Genomic DNA, 20803 nt, shown 5'->3' with positions numbered 1-20803 from the left:
TATTTATTGTCTATTATTATTTAGTGTTATTTATTATTACTCATTGTTACCTATTGCTATAATTATTTTATATTTTTATTATTTTTAATTATCATTATTGCTATATGACTTTATTATTAATTATTTACTGTTATTATTATTTATTTCTAATTATTCCTTTCATTCTTAGTTATTATTTATTATCATCTATTGTTATTTATTATTATGTACTGTGACTTATTGCCCTTTTTATTATTTATTTTTATTATTATTTATTGATGTGATTTTCATTGCTGATATATTATTATTTATTTCTTATTATTTGTTAACAATTATTTATAATATACTGTTATTATTTGTTATTTATTTTTATCATTTATTGCTATGATTATTTGTCTTTGTTATTCTTTATTATTTGCTGATTAAATATTACTTATTATTACTTATTTCTTATTACCATTTTCTTTATTATTAATTATAGTTATGTACTTCTATTTTTCTTGTTTTTTTATTAACCAAGGTTATTCATTGCTATTATTTATTATTATTCTCATTATTTATTATTATTACTTATCGATGTGATTTTATTGTTGATTATTTATTATTATTAATTAAATATTTTTATAATCTCCTATATTAGGTATTATTATTTATTATTATAATTTATTGTTTATTATTGCTATTATTTATTGTCTCAATATGTAATTGTTGAATATTTATTATTATTTCACTTAATATTGATTATTGCTATTTATTATAATTTATTGTTATTTATTGCTATGAGTATTTACTTTCCTTTTTATTTATTTTTTATTATTTATTGCTATGATTTTTATTGATTCTCAGTATTAATTTCTTATGATTATGTGTTAGCTATTATTATCCACTGTTATTTATTATTATCATTGACTGCTATTATGATTTACTTTTATTCTTTTTTATTCTTTATTGCTCTAATTTTCATGGCTGATTCTTTTTTTTTTTTTGGCCAGTCCTGGGCCTTGGACTCAGGGCCTGAGCACTGTCCCTGGCTTCTTCCCGCTCAAGGCTAGCACTCTGCCACTTGAGCCACGGCGCCGCTTCTGGCCGTTTTCTGTATATGTGGTGCTGGGGAATCGAACCTAGGGCCTCGTGTATCCGAGGCAGGCACTCTTGCCACTAGGCTATATCCCCAGCCCCTCATGGCTGATTCTTTGATATATTTAATCATATGTTTCTTTCTATTCATTTTATTATTATTAGTTATGGTTATGTATTGTCATTTATTATCATTATTATTTATTATCCTTATGATTATTATTAATTAGTGGTATCATTTTTTATTACTGACCATGCATTACTTGCTAATATTTATTTCCTATTGGTTTTTATTATACTCTGAATCATTTTTTATTATACACTATTTTATCATTTATTATTATTATTCCTCATTGGTAGGGATTGCTATTATTCATTGCTATTATTATGGTTATTTATTGCTCTGATTTTTATGGTTGATGATTTCTTATGTATCCTTCTTTGCTTCGTATTATTATTGATTTTGTTATTTATTATTTATTTTATTATCTGTTGTCATTATTTGTTATTGATTAGTTATTATTTGTTATTTATTATTATTTAGTTATGCAGGACGATGCGGGTGAAATTGATGAGGATGAAGATGAGGATGAGGATGAGGAGGGTGAGGATAAGATGATGAAGATGATGAAGATGAGGATAAGGATGATGATGAGGAGGAGGAGGATGTAGATGAGAATGAGGATGGTGAGGATGAAGATGAGAGTGAGGATGAAGATGAAGATGGTGAGGATGAAGATGATGAAGATGAAGATGAGGAAGGTGAGGATGAGAAAGGATAAACAAGAAGTGAATGAAGATGAAGAGAATGAGGATGAAGATGAGGATCTGGAGGGTGAGGATGAAGATGATGAAGATGAGGATGAGGATGGTGAGCATGGTGAGGAGGAAGATGAGGATGAGGATGGTGATAAGGAGGGAGAAGATGAGGATGAAGATGAGGATGAGGATGAGGATGATGAGGATAAGGATAATGAAGATGAAGATGATGAAGATGGCGGAAGTGGCCGTGGGCGGAAGTAAACGGAATGGACAGAGCTGTTTGTGGTTTTCCTTTTCTCTTCCTCCCCCTGCTCTTCCTCCTTCCTCTTCCTGTTCTTGTGCTGTTGCCTCTTCCTCTCCCCCGTATTTGTCTTCCTGGTTCCTCTTGTCCTTTCTCTCCTTTGCCTGTCCTGCCTCTTCCTCTCCTTTTCCTTCCTCCCCATCCCCTTCCTCCTTCCTCTTCCTCTCTTTCCACTTCTATGTCTTCTCCTTCCTATTCGTTCTCTCCCTCTTCCCATCCTGCTTCCTCTTCCTCTGCCTCTACGTGTTCTTCCTCTTCTCATTTCTTTTTCTCTTTCCTTCCTTCTTCCTCTTCCTTCTTTTCCTCTTCCCCTTCCCCATGTCCTTCCTCTTTCTTGTCTTGTTCTCCATTTCCTCCTGCTTTCTCTACTTCCTCTTTCTCTTCTTCATATTCCTCTTCCAATTTTCCTTATGAGTCTCCTCCTCCCTGTTCCTATGCTCTTCCTTCCCTCTCCCATCCTTCTCCTTCCTGTTCCTGTTTCCCTCCTTTTGTCTTCCTCTTCTTGCCAACTACTTGCTCTCATCATTCTGTTTCCTCTTCTCCTTTTCCTCCCACTTCAACCTCATCGCCTCCCTCTTCCTCTCCTTTTCCTGCATTTTCCCCTTCCTATTCTCCTTCCACTCCTGCTTCCTCTTCCTCTAATTCCTCTTTCACTTCTCCTTCCTATTCCCCTTCTTCTTCTGCTTCCCCTTGCTCTAACACCTCCCTATCTATTTCCTCTTCCTCTTCAACTTCCCCCACTGCTTCCTGTTCTCCTTTTACTCTCTCTTCCCTTCCTCTTGTGCTTTGGCTTCCCCTCCGACTTCTCCTTCCCCTTCCCTTTGTTGTTCTTGTTCCCCTTCTACTTCTCATTCTGCTTCTTATTCCCCTTTCTCTTCCCCTTCTACTCCTGTTCTCATTCTTCTTCTACTTCTCATTCCCTTCTACTTCTGCTTCCACGTCTACTTCCACTCTTCCACTTCTGATTCTGGTTAACCTTCCCCTTCCCCTTCCACTTCCCCTTCTACTTCTGATTCCCCTTCTGCTTTCTCTACTGCTTCCTCTTCTCTTCCCGCTTACCCTCTCCTTCCTGTTCACCTTCTACTGTCTTGTCCCCTTCCACTTCACATTCCCCTTTTACTTCCACTTCTACACCTATTTCCTTTTCTGCTTCCGATTACCCTTCCACTTCCCCTTCCTGTTCCTCTCTATTTTCAATTTCTCTTTAAATTTTTATTCTGCTTCCTCTTCCTTATTCCCCTTCTCCTTCCTCTTCCCTTCCACTTCCTATTCCCATTCTACTTACACATCCACGCAAACTTCCTCTTCCACTTCTGGCTATCCCTTCACTTCCAGTTCCCATCTACTTCCGCTTCCTCTTTTGCTAATCCTTCCACTTCCACATTCCCTTCTACTTCCTGTTATCATTCCACTTTCTATTCCCATTCTACTTCCTCTTCCATGTCTATTTTCTCTTCCACTTCTGGTTACCCTTCCCATTCCCATTACCCTTCTTCTTCTGCTTCCCCTTCTCCTTTCTGTTAACCTTCCACTTCCTACTCACCTTCCACTTCTTCTTCCCGCCTTGCACAAGTCAGTTCTGCCCTCTCATAGCCATAGCCACGGTGCCCTGTGGCCTCCGTGTCATCCGTGGCCTCTCAGTCCCGGCCTCCAGGATGTGGCGCCGGAGCTCTGCCTGCTGCTGCTGCTGCTGCTGGTCTGCATCCCCACTGGCCAACCAGCCCCCCGGCTGCCGGCGACCCTGCTCCTGCTATGCCCAGGCTGAGCTCCACTGCACCTTCCGCGGCCTCCGCACCATGCCCTGCACCCTGCCCGCTGACCTGGAGAATGTCAACCTTGGGTGAGCGAGCAAGGGGTGTGGGCAAAGGGGGGTGCGCAAGCAGGTGTGCCCACAGGAGTCATTGTGGGGCTACTAGAATATGGGCGTGCGTGCAGAGAATGGGTGTGAGTTTGCAAGGAAGGTGTGACTGTGCAATGTATGTGAGTGTGCAAGGTGCATGACAGGCTTGTATACATGAGATGGGAGTGCAAGCCAGACATGGGCGTGAATGTTCAAATTGGTGTGAGTGTGCATGGAAAGTATGAATGTGCATGGTACACTGGAGTGTGCAATATAGGCGTGTATCCAGGTGATCATCATGCAAAAATGATGTGTGTGCATATAAAAGTATGAGTATGAATATACGGGGTAAGCATGAGTGTGTTTGGACACTGTGAGTGTGCATGGCAGTTGTAGGTGAGTGTGTGCAACATAGGTGTCCATACACGAGAGAGATGTGCATGTGTAAGATAGATGTGTATGAGCAAGATACATAGGTATGCATGTGCAAGATATGTGTGCATGGGGAGATATGTATGCATATGCAAGATAGATAGGTGTACGTCTGCAAGAGATTGGCATGCATATGCATGATGGGTGTGCATGCACATGATAGACGTTCATGTGTAAGACAAGTGCGTGCAAGACGTGGGCATTCGTGTGTGACATGCCTGTGCCCATCTGAGATATGTGTGTATGTGTATTGTGACGAGTTCACGAAGCATCACATGATGACGTTGTGTATGATCCCATACATTGTATCATGTAACATAAGCCTACATGCTCATTACACAACATATCATTTTATATGCACGTGATCATGACCTATAACATAGTATGTGTCACTATTACATTACACGTATGCATAAAATAATATAATGTATATAAAATTGTATATATTATACATATATCACTATATATAACATATAATTACATATGTATATAATCATATGTAATACACATTATAAACAATTATATATAATATAATACAAAATATATAAGAACATATCTAATATGTGATGTATAAAAACACAATACAGCAAGTAATTTATAATAACATAGTATATAATTTCATATAATACATATTATGTAATACCATAACACATCACATATAATATATGATATCATATAATACATAATATGTCATACATAATATATAAGATAATAACATAGAATATACAACATATAGTATATAGTAACATAAAATACATAATATTTAACCTAATACATAAGATATAATACATAGAATATCATATAATATATAGCATACATATAATATATAACATACATAATATATAACATAACATATAATATATAATGTATAGTAACATATAATACATGACATATATTGTATAATAATATGTAGTACATAATATATGATATACAAAACGCAATATATAATATAAAATAACACATTACATATTGTATAATATGTAATATATACTAAAAATATAATATATAACATAATACATAATTATAATACATAATATATAATAACATAATACATAACATATTATTTTCTAAAATATAACATAAACATATAACACTACACACAAGGTGCAATCATGACGTTGTGTGCAATCACCCTATGACGTGTCATGATACACTATAATGTCACAGTAGTGAATTCAGATACAGGGCCGCATGTTGCATGTTCGATGGATGAAAGAATGCGTGATCTTATCACACGCAATCATATCATATATGATAAGGTAGTGGCCACTGTCCTCTTATGGTTCCCACATGGCTGCCATGGAAGCAGTAGCATCATCCCATGTACCTGGCTTCCTTGGCAACAACAGTCCTCCAGGCTCAAGAGCATACTTATCAGTGGGTGCCTACTGATCCCTGATTGGTCCATTCCTCACTGACGTCACTGGTCCCACTTGTGATTGGTCAATTTGATCCCTGTTATCACCAGGCATTGTGAGGTATCCCCAGTAGGGTATATAAGAAGCTGCTATCCACTTTTGTCAGTTACAGCACTGGGAGCTTTTCTTGGTGACCTGCTGGACTAACTTCGAATTAACGCTTTATTTGTGTTGGGGTTTGGGAGAGAGCTGTGTTGGTTGGCTTGGGTTTGGTATTTCTTTTCATTATTCTGGTGTTTGTATTTCCTTGTTTGTTTTTTAGTTTAGCTCATTTTGGTTAAAATTCCTTGTGTTATCTTCATTTAGAATATTAAAGATAATTATAAGATTGACTACTTGCCATCCCAGTGGAGAGATGTCAAAATACAACAAAGTTTCCTTTAATTCTTCCTCAGAAGGGGAGGAGGAGATAACTATCATCTTACAGTATCGACGGAAGGACACCATCAGCCATGGTAGCTTTGTATATCTGAAGGTGGCCCATCACTGCCTCACAGACAAAAGGCTGGCTGTGAAAGTTCTCCTGAAGAGAGACCTGAAGAGCCATGGCATAGAAAATGAGGTGGACATTGTCAACAGCATACCTCACCCACACATCATCTGGTTTTTATGGTCATGGAGGATAAAGACTGTCTATCTCATGTCATGGAGTTGGCCACGTGGGGACACCTCATGGGGTCGATGTGCAAATCCAGCTGAAGCCACATATTCGAGAATAAAACCAGGAGGCTGTTCAAACAGATCATGAGTGCCGTGCACTACCTTCAATAAAATGGAATTGCACACTGGGACCTCCAGCCCAACAACATCCTGTTGGAAGCTAAACACAATGTCAAGGTCAGTGATTTTAGGCTGAGTGTCAGGACGACCACAGGGCAGTTGATAAAGGGAGCTTGTGGAGCCTTGATATTATGACCCCTAGATATGTTCTTACACAAAATATATGATGCCTACAAGATAGACATTTGGAAATTGGGCATCATTTAGTATGTGATGACAGCGAAATTTCCCCTTTGAGGGGAGGAAGTTTGCTAACATACAGGTCCTAGTCATAGAGTCCAAGAATAGCCCTCCACTATACCTAAATGCAAAGGGACATGACCTACTTTCCCACTTCTAACTGTGGACTGCAGTCAAAGGCCCCATGTTGAACAAATACTGGAACACCCTTGGATGATACGGTATGTGGCGTGGGTCCTGATTAGCCAGTACCCAGCAAGCTGCACCCCATTATTGTGGCAGTCATGTGTGACATGGGGTAGAATGCAGCTGAGACTCAACAGGCAATACAGCACAGAGCATTCAATGAAGCCATGGGCACCCGCATGGTCATCAGAGAAAACTTAAAACAGAATGCTGACCTTGCAGAGTTGAGAACAATGCCTTGGATGGTACCACCATACCCAACTACTGAAGAACATCGCCCCAGCCCTCTCCCTCCATGAAGGAGACCCAGGTTACCCACACAACGTAATAGTTTCAGCTTATCCTCAGAATTTCAGTGGGATAATGATGGCACCCAAACACATGTGAAGAGAGTCTGAATTTCTAGTCTGCCTGCCATTCCCTTCTGCTTCCTGCCTAGCTACAGTTCTAGCAGAATCTTGGACCAGTTTTTCTTTGGCTGGTTGAGCAGGCTAGAGAGTTGTGAGGCAGAGGAGAATTCCCTTCCCTCTGGCCAGCCACAAGTGGAGGCCACAGCCTCCAGCTGGAGTACTAGGCAGGGCTGGAGGAGAGTGGCTGACAGGATAGGCACCATTCTTCACAGACTCTGCTTTTGTGTGAAGGCCCCAAAATAATGCCTGAAGGGTAAGATCACAGCTATTCCAAGAAGGGTTGCAGAACTCAGAAACTTTCTCTCATCGGGGTGTGGGAAATAAGACGTGTACACATAAAGCTGTGGGAGCAAGTCATGCTGGAAGTTCACACTGCATGTGGCCAGCACACTCATCAGAGGCCTCAGCCCAGGCCAGCCCAGCCAGGTCCTGTGGCAAGTACTTGGGGATCCAGCAGCAGGGATTAGGGGAAAGGACAGCTGAAATGGAGTTGACTTTCTAAGCTAAAAGGTAAGTTGACATGTCTCTCCAGCTGTCTCTACCTTCTGAGCAAAAGCAGTAGGCAAGCATTTTTATTAATGTATGCAACATACCCCCAAATACTTTATACATTGTGCTTAAGGGCAGCAAGATTGGTTGAGCAAATAATGTCCATAATGACAAAATGGTGCTGTGTGTGGTTGTAACTTTTTCTGTTTCTTGAAGCCTGGGATTAATCAGAGGGGGGTAATCATGACATGCAGGCAGGCAGGCAGGCATAGGAAGTGCAGTCAACATCCTGTCATTATCACCTTCTCTCAGTAATCTCCAGCTACAATAAAAAGAACTTAGGCACTGTCCCAACTTTACATCTGGGAAGACAAGCCTTTTTAATAATGTATACAATGTGCCACCAAATCCTATGTATTTTGTGCTTAAAGGCAGATATATTGACTGAGCAAATAATGTAAATTATGACATAATAATAGATATGATTTGTTGTAAATTATTTTTTATTGTAGCCTGGGATTTCTGAAAGAAGGGTGATCATGACAAGCAGGCAGGCAGGGAGGGAGACATTATGAGGTATAGTCAACATCCTGTAATGATCACCCTTCTCTCAGAAATTCCAGTCTACAATAAACAGATCTTCATGCACTGTCAAAACACATCTGGGAAGGCAAGTGTTTTTAACAATTTTTAAAATATGTCCCCAAATCCTTCATGTATTGTGCTTAAGTGCAGCCAGAATGGTTGAGAAAAGAATGTACATAATGATTTAATAGTGTTATGTTGTCCATTTTTCTGTTTATTGTAGCCTGTGATTTCTGAGAGAATGTTGATTATGACAGGCACGTAGGCTGGCAGGCATTATGAGGCACAGTCAATATCCTGTGATGATCACCTTTCTCTCAGAAATCCCAGGCTAGAATAAACAAAACTTTGTGCACTTTCTCAAACATCTGGGAAGGGAAGAATTTTTAATACTGTATACAACATGCCCCCAAATCCTTTATATTTTGTGCTTAAGGGAAGCTAGATTGTTTCGGCAATTAGTGTCCATAATGACATAATAGTAGGTGTGCTTTGTTGTAATTTTTTTCTGTTTATTGTTGCCATGGAATTTTGAGAGAAGGGTGCTCATGACAGGCTGGCAGTCAGGCAAGCAGGCTGGCAGGCAGACAGACATTTGAGGGTACAGTCAACATCTTGACATGGACACCCGTCTCTTAGAAACCCCAGGCTACAATAAACAGGACTTGGTGTACTGTCTCAACATATCTGAGAAGGCAAGCATTTTTAACAATGTATACCACATGCCCCCAAATCCTTCATATACTGTGCTTAAGGGAAGTCAGTTTGGTTGATCAGTAATGTCAATTATGACAATAATGGCTATGATTTGTTGTAACATTTTCTGTTTATGGTAGACTGGTATTTCTCAGAGAAGGGTGATCATGACAGGCAGGTAGGCAGGTAGGCAGACAGCAGGCAGGCATCCGGAGGTACAGTCAACATCCTGTCATGATCACCCTTCTCTCAGAAATCCCAAGCTACAATAAACAGAACTTTGTCCACTGTCTCAACACATCTGGGAAGGCAAGCATTTTTAATAGTGCATACAATATACCCCCAAATTCTTATACATTAGTAGCTATATTTTGTTGTAATTTTTTGTTTATTGTTGCCTGGTATTTCTGAGAGAAGGGTGAATATGACAGGCATGCAGGCAGGAAGGTAAGCAGGCAGGAAGGCAGGCAGGCATTTTGAGGTATAGTAAACATCCTGTCATTATCTCCCTGCTGTCAGAAATCCCAGTCTACAATAACAGAACATTGTGCACTGTCTCAACACCTCTGGGAATAAAAGGATTTCAAACAATGTAAACACCAGAGCCCCAATTTTTTATACATTTGCTTAAGGGCAGCCAGATTGGTGGAGCAAATTATGTCCATAATGACATAATAATAGCTATGTTTTGTTATAAATTCTTCTGTTTATTGTAGCATAGGGTTTCTTACAAAAGAATGATCATCACAGGCAGGCAGGTAGACATTAGGCAGAATAATCAACATCCTTCATATACACCCTTCTCTCAGAAATCCCAGGATAAAATAAACAGGACTTGCACTCTCTCAACACATCTGGGAAAGAAAGCATTTTTAGTAATGTATGCAACATACTTGGAAAACCTTTGTACATTGTGCATAAGGGAAGCCAGATTGAGCAAATAATGTCAATATTGACATAATAATAGCTAGGTTTTCTTGAAAATATTTCCTCTTTATTGTAGCTAGGGATTTCTGAGAAAAGGGTGATCACTACAGGCACCCAGGCAGTCAGGCAGGCAGGAAGGAAGACAGGCATTAGGAGGTACAGTCAACATCCTTTGATGGTCACCCTTCTTTCAAAAATTCCAGGCTACAATAAACAGAACTTCGTGCACTGTCTCTACATATCTGGAAAGGCAAGCCTTTAAATGCTGTACATAACATGCCTCCAAATCCTTTATAAATTGTGCTTAAGGGCAATCACATTGGTTGAGGAAATAATGTCTATTTTGACATAATTGTAGCCATGTTTTGTTGTAAATTTTCCCTGATTATTGTAGCCTGGGATTTCTGAGAGATGGGTGATCATGGCAGCCAGGTCCGGAGCCAGGCAGGCAAGCAGTCATTATGAGGTACAGTAAACATCTGGTCATTATCACCCTTCTTTCAGAAATTCCAGGCTACAATAAACAAAACTTCGTGCACTATTTCTACATATCTGGGAAAGCAAGCCTTTTAAATGCTGTATACAATATGCCCCCAAGTTTTTTATACATTGTGCTTAAGGGCAACCAGTTTGGTTGAGCAAATAATGGACATGTTGACATAATAGTAGCTCTGTTTTTTGTAAATTATTTCGGTTTATTTTAGCGTAGGATTTCTGATAGAAGGTTGAGCATGTATGGCACACAGGCAGGCAGGCATGCTGGCAGGATCTCAGGCAGGCAGAAAGGTGGAAAGGCATTAGGTGGTACAATCAATATGCTCTTATGATCACCCTTCTCACAGAAATCACTGACTAAAATAAATAGGACTTGGTGAACTGTCTGCACACATTTGGAAGGCAAGCATTTTTAATAGTGTATACAGCATGCCCCCAAACTCTTTATACATTTTGCTTAAGGATCGACAAATTGGTTGAGCAAATAAGGTCAATCATGACATAATAGTAGCTATGTAGTTTTGCAAATTTTCTCTGTTGATTTTACCATGGAATTTCTGAGAGTAGGGTGATCATGGCAGGCAGGCAAGCAGGCAGGCATTAGGTGGTACAGTCAACATCCTGTCAAGATCACTCTTATCTCAGAAATCTAAGACTACAGTAAGCAGAACTTCCTAAACTGTCTCAACATATTTGGTACAGCAAGCATTTATAATAATATATACAGCATGCCCCCAAATCCTTTATACATTTTGCTTAACCACAGTCAGATTGGTTAAGCAAGTAATGTTCATTATGACATAATAGTAGCTATGTTTTGTTATAAATGTGTTGTGTTTATTGTAGCCTGGGATTACTGAGAGATGGGTGATCATGGCAGGCAGGCAGAAAGGCAGGCAGGCAGGCATTAGGTGGTATAGTGAACATTCTGTCATGATCTAGGAAGGCAATCATTTTTAATAATGTATACAACATGCCCTTAAATCCATTATAACTTGGGGTTAAGGGCAGCCAGATTGGTTCAGAAAATAATGTCCACAATGACATAAAATAACTATGTTTTGTTGTAATTTTTTCTCTTGTGTGTAGCCTAGGATTCTTAGAGAGGATGATCATCACAGGCAGGCAGGCAGTCAGACATTAGGAGGGACAGTCAATCGCCTTCGTAAACACCCTTCTCAGAAATCCCAGGTTACAATAAACAGAACTTCGTGCACTGTCTCAACACATATGTGAAGGAAAACATTTTTAATAATGTATACAATATGCCCCCAAATCCTTCATACTTCGTACTTAAGGGCAGGCAGATTGGTTGAGCAAATATTGTCAATCATAGCATAATAGTAGCTATGATTTTCTATATTTTTCCTTTTTATTGTATCTTGGTATTTCTGAGAGAAGTTTTATCATGACAAGGTTGTAGGAATGCAGGCAGGCATTAGGAGGTACAGTCAATATCCTGTCATGATCACTCTTCCCTCAGAAATCCCAGGCTACATTAGACAGACGTCATGCATTGCCTTAACGCATCTGGGATGGCAAGAATTTTAAATGATATATGCACCATGCCTCCAAATCCTTTATAAATTGTGCTTAAAGTCATTCAGATTGGTTGAGCACATAATATCCATTATGACATAATACTCACTATGTTTTGTTGTAAAATTTTTCTGTTTATTGTAGCTTGTGATTTCTGAAAGATGGGTGACTGACAGGAAGGCGCAGGCAAGCAGGCAGGCAGGGATGCAAGCAGGCAGGAAGGCATTAGGAGGTACAGTTAACATCCTGTAATGAACACCCTTCTTTCAGAAATCCCAGGCTACAATAAACACAACTTGCTGAACTGTCTCAATACATCCGGAAAGACAAGTGTTTATAATAATGTATACAACATGCCCCCAAATTTGTTATATATTGTGCTTAAGGGCAGACAGCTTGGTTGAGTGAATAATGTCCACAATGACACAATAGTAGCTATGTTTTGTTGTAATTTTTTTAATGTTGCCTGGGATTTCTGAGTGAAGGATGAGCATCACAGGAAGGCAGGCAGTCAGAAAGGCAGGCAGGGAGGCAAGCAGGCAGGCAGGCATTAGGAGGAACAGTGAACATTCTGCCATGATCAACATTCTCTCAAAAATCCCAGGCTACAATAAACAGAAATTCGTGCACTGTCTCAAAACATCTGGGAATGCAAGCGTTTTTAATAAGGTAAACAACAGTCCCCCAAATATTTTATACATTTGTTAAGCGCAGCCAGATTGGTTCAGCAAATAATGTTAATATTGACATAATAATAGCTAGGTTTTCTTGAAAATATTTTGTTTATTTCAGCCCGGGATTTCTGAGAGAATGGTGATAATTACAAGTACTCAGGCAGTCAGGCAAGCAGGCAGAATGTCAGGCACTAGGAGGTACAGTCAACATCCTGTCATGATTATCCTCCTCTCAGAAATCCCAGGCTATAATAAACAGAACTTTGTGCGGTCTCTACCTATCTGGGTAGCCAAACCTCTTAAATGCTGTATACAACATGCCTCCAAATCCTTTATATATGTGCTTAAGGGCAATCAGATTCATTGAGCAAATAATGTACATTGTGATGTAATATTAGCTGTGTTTTCTTGTGAAATTTTTCTGTTATTGAAGCCTGAGATTTCTGAGGGAAGGCTGATCATGACAGTCAGGCAGGCCAGCACACAGGCATCAGGTAGCACATTCAATAATTTGTCATGATCACCCTTCCCTCAAAATTCCCATGCTAAAATAAACAGAAATTTTTGCACTGTCTCAAAACATCTGGAAAGGCAAGCATTTTTAAGAATGTAAACAGCATGCCCCAAATCCTTGATACAATTTGATTAAGAATACAACTGTCAGTTACTGGTACTCAGCATAGGTTTTTTTTAATGTAGTATGGCAAGATCTCCCTCCCTTCAGAACCACAACCTTTGACTGTCTCTCCACAGCTGAGTGTTTTGAGGGTGCCTTCCTTATGAGCCTGATTCATGAGGGCAAAACACTTCACCAGAACTCCCTGTGCCACGCCCCTCTGTACCATGTCGATCCTCAGGAACACAGATTTGGGGCACCAGAAACGCATATGTCAACCCACCTGTTATACCGTTGATACAGGTAGAAAATGCATAGGAGCAGAGATTCATTTCTCAGGTCAGTAGGACTAAACTGGGAAAGTCTCACAATTATTGTTGCATTGTGGATCTTCCTGAGATCATCATATCCTCCTTTATCTCCGGTCCTGGGGACCAAACTGAAGCTGAAGGTAGTATTGAAGGTGGCAATATCTTCTGCAATCTGAGACAGCACCTGCTTGGTACCCATAATCCCTCTCTCAAATCTTCACAGAGAACACCTGCTTCTGGCTTGGTTTTATTTTCTGCCTGCTTCACTTTGACAATTTTATCCTTTCTGTCCCTCCTTTTCTCTTCTCTTTCAACATGAATCAAGGGCTTCATAGTGATTCTTCCCTATTAGCATGGTAGTCAAAAATTCACTGACCCCATGCACACTTTGAAATTTGGCCCGGTTTCATAATGATGACCCCCCAGTGAGGGTTTTACCAGGAAATCCAAAATTGCCAGAATAATCAGGAATAAATAGTTATTGCAGAGATTTGCATATTATGGAAGTAGGGTCTAGTTTAGCGCACAGCTCTATGGAAAGGATTCTGTCCTGCCTGGGGTTCCTAATATCACTGTTACACAGTGGGACTCACAGATGGTTAAAAATTAGATTAAATGAACAAATCATAATTTATCTGGGTAGAAAGGAGAGCGTGGATGAGCTATAGCCCAGGAGGGAAAAGTGCAATTTGCAGTCAGCTTCCATCACTTCCAAATTCTAAGAAGAGATGACCTCACAAAGAAGATGGCACCCTGCACAATTACACTGGACACACCTCTGACTTGAATGTAGATTCCAGAATGGCAGACAGCTATTGACACTATTCCAGGAGGGCCAGGAGACCTAATGTGAGCTACACTGGCCCTGGTGACCTCTCCTTCAGATCCTAGTAGCTACTGTTTTTGTTCTACCATCCAAGTCCCATGGAGCTAGAGGTCATTTTTGACAATGGAATTCTGGGAAATGTAGTTCTGGCTCAGCAAAGAGGGAAAAGCCTGAAACCACATTAGTGCAGACCTCAATGCCTGCCAAAGTTACTGCTGCTCATAATGTCCAGAGTTAAGAAACACTTCTCAGCATCTGATTGTAATCTGGTGGAGAAACATGGCTAATTCTGACTATCTAAAGCTGCAAAAGCCCTTCTAGAAATGTCTGTACTCTTCCTACCGCATTAATCACTAATTCCAGCCCTGGAATTTCTCCATCCATATCAGAATAAGGATGAGTGAAAGCAAACTCATGAGCTAAGCCAATAAAATCAAAGGGCATGTTCATCTTGGTTTTTGTTCAATACATGAAATTGGAATGTGTGAATAAATACCAGCTTCTCTTGTAGAGTCAGCTGTGTACCCAGGAAACTTGGCCACATAAAACTACTAAAAGACAAATAGAAGATGATTAGGGGGGAAGGGAGGTGGTTGAACCATGAAATTCATTAAATTCACTAGGGAAAAGCCGAATTTCAGTTGCATACCAAAAAAAATATTCAAGATGGCAAGTAATGACTCACAATTATAACCTTAGGTACACAGGACACTAAGATTTGAGGATTGAGGTTCAAAGCCAGCCTGAGCAGAATAGTTCATGAAACTCTTATTTCCAATTAACCAACAAATGCCAGAGGTAGAGCTGTGTCTCAAGTGGTAGAGCACCAGCCTTTAGCAGAAAAATCTAAGGGCCAGCACCAAGGCCCTGAGTTCAGTATTTTGAAAAGAGATAATTGGGTGAAAATGGCCAAAAAATGACATACAATGGCCCCGTTCTCTGAAGCCATTGAGGTCTGTGCATAGAATTCTGATCTAATATATTTTGACAAGTGGAAGCATAGAATTGTTTATCTTGATTAAGGCATAGGATACAGAATGCCATGATTACCACATGTTCTCAGACAAGCGCATCATGAAAATAACTTCATCTATACTAGAAAGTGTAAGGTAAAAATTACCTGTTTGAAAGTGAAAGTTCAGAATGGAATTGTGAGACTCAATTTTGATATTGATTGATTACTTGTGTCAGCAGCACCCTTGCTTCTTTAGGCAATATGAAATGAGTACATTTGCAGAGGCCTCTGCATATGGAATACGTGCTGGAACCTGTTTGCGTCAACAAGCAATGCTCTGTGGCTCTAAGGAATATAGTGTGTTTGATTTGCCCCTATGAGCATGATACCCTCATATCGTTGGTTGTCATCTCATTGGCACAGTAATTTTTTCTTGCCATTTCATCTGTAGTTGACATGGCATTCTCAGAGGCAATCCAGTGGCATCATCCCAACTGGTGTTCATTCAAATAGATTTTGGACACAGATGTGGGATGAAAGCTATCCAAGAAAATTTCTTCCCTGTGGGCTTCACTATCTGTCCTCTTGGAGGAAATCATAACACCTGCATGAAGAGGGAGAATCTGCAAACATATTTTCCAACTCATGTTTTTCTCCTGGATAGAAGGCCACAGATTCACAGCCCCAGGAAAGAGTTTTACACATTCTTCCCAGGAGATTCACAAGAGGCTTAGATGAAAGAACATTAGCTATAGTGTAAATCTCTGCCAATGAAAAGACACATATGCATACATACAGACATATAAGAGTATACATACCTGGCACTGCAATATTTATTTCCAGGCAGAATTTCAGCTTGGCAGATGCTTCGGGGATGTGCCCTTTGATCTTCATACTCATTCTTCTCCAGCTTCCCCTTCTCAAGTCCTTGGCAGGCACTCGCTGCTTTTCTATAATGAAGCACTGAGCTCACATGGATGGAGATGTGCTGATGGATGGATTTTTCCCTCTCTACACTTTAGGAACAGATGGCAGTAACAGTGATGCTCCCAGGAAAAAAGACAATAAGCCGTAAGAAACTTATCATTTTATTTTCATTTATTGTTTTGTTTCCAGGATTGGCAGTGGCTGAGGTAACTTGTGTCTGCAAAGCAATATCCTCTGTCTTCTGTACCTTGTTCTCCCATCATTAGTGTACCAGAAACAGCTCACTTTCATTATTCTATTTTACAAGTACTCCTGGGTGACTTTCTCCCTATCAGTAGAAGACTCTTGTTTCATGCAGTGTACCTTCTCCTTTCCAGGGTGTAAGTTGTTCACTTTATTTGAACATCCCTGTATCTCTTGCATCCCAGCTATCATGGTTGATAATGAAGGGATGTTATTAGACCCAACCTGTGTCGGTGGCATGAATTCTGTACCAAAGCTTACAGAAACATTTCCTTCCCAACTGGCCAGTGTCTGAAATTATTTTCTTTTGTGACACATATTTTGAGGAAATTGATTGAAATTCTTATTGTAGTCTGGTGGTTCTTGATTGTAATCTTATCTAAGCAAAAGGCTGATAGCTGTGTTGTGGGTTAAAGCCAACCTGGACAGAAACTTCCTTGAGAATTTTATCTCCAATTACCCAGCCAAAAACTGGAAGTGGGGCTTTGGCTCAAGTAGCAGTCTGCTATCCTTGAGCGAAAAAGTTCGATTAGAGTGTCCAGGCTTTGTTTCCAAACCCCAAAATACACACACATACTCAGAGACACACACACACTCTCTCTGTCTCTTTTATTGTAGACAAGAAATTAGTAAATCATTATTTCATGTCAGATATGGTCCATAATCCAAGTATTACCTCATGTTCAATAAGTGCAATGTTTTAACCTATTCCCTGGCAAAAAAAAGCAAGTATTCAATCCATCAAATCATAGGTTTTTAATTACTCATCCTAAACTTCTATGCTCATTATTTAGGTTTATCTTAAAAAACTACCAGTTTGTTTTAGCCTTGGCTTTTGCTGTTGAAGAATTCAAAACAAATTCTCATCTTATACACAACTTGACTCTGGGATTTGATATCTATGATGTGCAATTTGGACATTGGCTAGCATTTAAAAAATCCCTCCATTTGCCTCTTTGGGAAGTACAAGAGTCCAAACTACTACTGTATGAAAGAGAGCAAGTCCATAGCAGTGCTGACAGGACCATCAGGATTAACATCTGCCCAGATTGGAATGTTGCTAGGCCTCTACAGTTTTCTAAAGGTGAGGGTGAGAAAGTGGGCAGATATTAAATAAATGTCTAATTTAGTGCTATTTCACTTGAGAGAAAAGAACGCTAGGAAGATACTAGATTTATGAGCCTATTGAATTTTGTGATATCCAAAAAGATAGAGTTCAAAATAATTGGATATTTATAGTTCCATGTGTAGAAAAGAGGATAGAAAAGTTAGAGAGGAAAAAAAAAACCAAAGTGATTCTTTTTTAAAGCAAGAAATAGGAAATGATTTTAAATTGTGGAGATATGATGACCAGTGTGCTGGTAGCTTACGCCTCTAATCCCAGTAACTCAAGAAATGTTATGTCCAGTTAGTCAGCCAAAAGCAGACAGTGAATGTGTGGTTCCATTGGCAGAGTGCTAGCCTTAAGTGGAAAAAGTCAAGGTAATGCATGAGGCCCTGAGTTCATTGAGCTCTACTGGCTAGCTTGCATATGCACAAACAGGCACTCAAGCATGATATTATGTTGAATGAAGTCAAGCTCAGAAAGAAAGAAGACAGAGACTCAGGATTGCACCAAGAGGGGTGAAGGATCAGAACAGAACAACCCATTCAAACTGAAATCAAGTCAAACACAGCCAATCAGCAAAATAGACTGCAGACCATCGCGAGGAAACCAGAGACTGGGGAAAGACCACCCAAACAAGGAGGACTCCATTTTTTTTTTCACTTCTGAAACGTAGTCGTTTTTTTTTGTTTGTTAAGTTGTTTTGTTTTCCATTTTTACCTGTTTGTTTTATCAAGTGTTTTTATTTTCTGTTTGTTTGGGTTGTTCCTTTTCTGTTTTTTTATCCTTTTTATTTATTTTTTCTTTTTAAAATAATTTTTCTCTGTTTTGTGCATCTGTCCTCAACTATTTTTACTTTATTTTTCTCTTTGCGTTCTCTGTCTTTAAAAATTACTTTCCTATGAATAGCACCTGCACTCTTTTCTGCTAACTCTCCATTGTCTATCATTTTAACATTGTTCTTTTTACTGATTCTACTCTTCTCCACATTTCCACATCACTGAAACTAAACCAAAATCACCTGCCCCCTCCCCAATACATTTTACTCTATTCTCTTTACTACCTCCAACTTATCCACCTGACTTACTGCCTGGACCTCCAGTTTCCATCGACTCCTGGTTATTGGATAGAGGGTATCCCTGCTTAATCCGAGTGAACCAAAGGGGTTCATAGAGAAAGCCAGTCCTAAAAGAACGTAATATAATAAAAAGAATTGCTTATAGGGTTGTAACAGTTAATAAGTAACTACTGAATACAGGCACAGGATCGGTTGTTATATTGAAATTGTATTCTTTAGGAACACCAAATATAATTTTATAGACAGGCATACAGGGTATCTGTATATAATTGTGAAATTGTAAGATTTACACAACAGTGCTTGGTAAGGGCTGCTTTGGGTCTTAAACGGTGCTCACAGGTGCTGGTAGACTGGCATTCCCAATCCAAATGGGCAGAAGGAACACAAGAAAGATGGCAAACAATGAAGTCTTATCCCCCACTCAAAACAAGCAGGAAGCACAGCAGTCAATCAAAGACATAGAAGAGAAACCCCAAAATGCTCTACAAAGTCTACTGATAAACATGATAAATGAAAAGAGTGAATCTCTTCACTCAATTATTCTAGAGCATGAGGAGGCAAAGCAAAAATTAATGGAGAATTTCATGGCATCCACAAATAGAAAGATGAATGAACTTCAAGAGTGAAATGAAAAGATAGCTAACCAGCTTAAAGATTTGAGAGACAACACTCAAAACCAAAGTAATGAAGTTAATGAAGTAAAGAAGTCCATACAGGACCTAAGAAATGACATGGAAACCATCAGGAAAGACCAGTCAGAAGGAAAAGAGATTTGAAATCAAGTAGCTAGGCTACAGCCCAGACTAACAGAAGCAGAGGATCAAATTTCAGGAGCTGAAGATTCCTTAGATTCTATGGAGAAAGATCAAAAATGAATACAAATCCAGTCCAATCAACAAAACAGATCGCTACAGGAGATTCAAGACACGATCAGGAAGCCCAATTTAAGGATAATAGGTATTGAGGAAAACTTGGAGAAAGAGGTTAATGGTATAGGCAACCTATTTAACAAAATATTAGCTGAGAACTTCCCAAATATCCAGAAGGAAAGGCCTATACAGATACAAGAAACATTTAGAACTTCAAACCGACCAGACCAGAATAGGACATCCCACCGACACATTGTGATCAAAACAGGATCAGTAGAGTATAAGGAAAGAATCCTTAAAGCTGTTAGGGAGAAGAAAACAATCACATATAAAGGAAAAGCAATCAGAATTACCCCAGACTTCTCAGCAGAGACCATGAAAGCAAGAAGATCCTGGAATGAAGTATACCAAACACTAAATAAAAATAACTACCAACCAAGAATTCTGTCCCCAGCCAACCTCTCATTCAAACCTTTATGCCAACAAATTCGAGAACTTGGAAGAAATGGATGATTTCCTAGAAAAAATTCATATCCCCAAACTTAAACATGAAGATTTAAACCTTCTAAACAGACCCATATCCAATATTGAAATAGAAACAGCAATAAATGATCTCCCATCCAAGAAAAGCCCAGGTCCAGACTGATTCACTGCAGAATTCTACAAGGCCTTCAAAACAGATCTCACACCAATATTTCTCAAACTCTTCAATGAAATTGAAAGAGAACGTTCACTACCAGACTCATTCTATGAAGCCAGTATAACCCTCATCCCAAACCAGGCAGGGACTCATCATGGAAAGAGGACTATAGACTGATTTCCCTGATGAACATAGATGCAAAAATTCTCAACAAAATTCTGGCCAATCGACTTCAACAGGTTATCAAAAAAATCATACACCATGATCAAACTGGATTCATTCCAGGGATGCAAAGTTGGTTTAATATACTCAAGTCAATTAATGTAATCCACCACATCAACCGGAGCAAGGTAAAGAACCACATGGTTTTATCTGTGGATGTGGAAAAAGCATTCGATAAAATCCAGCACCCACTTATGCTTAAAGCCCTGGAAAAACTGGGATTCCAGGGAACATTCCTGAA

The 20803-nt window shown here is 39.3% G+C and overlaps 1 pseudogene; it reads left to right on the top strand.

The window, feature by feature from the left end:
• The first annotated feature begins 1993 nt into the window (after positions 1 to 1993).
• The window catches only part of LOC125366933, a 31536-nt pseudogene continuing 12726 nt past the window's right edge, over positions 1994 to 20803 (top strand).

The sequence above is a fragment of the Perognathus longimembris genome, chromosome 18 (genome assembly GCF_023159225.1).
Source record: "Perognathus longimembris pacificus isolate PPM17 chromosome 18, ASM2315922v1, whole genome shotgun sequence".
In the NCBI taxonomy this organism is placed as follows: Eukaryota; Metazoa; Chordata; class Mammalia; order Rodentia; family Heteromyidae; genus Perognathus; species Perognathus longimembris.
The sequence above is the reverse complement of the archived record's forward strand: the minus strand, read 5'-3'. Positions and strand labels throughout refer to the sequence as shown.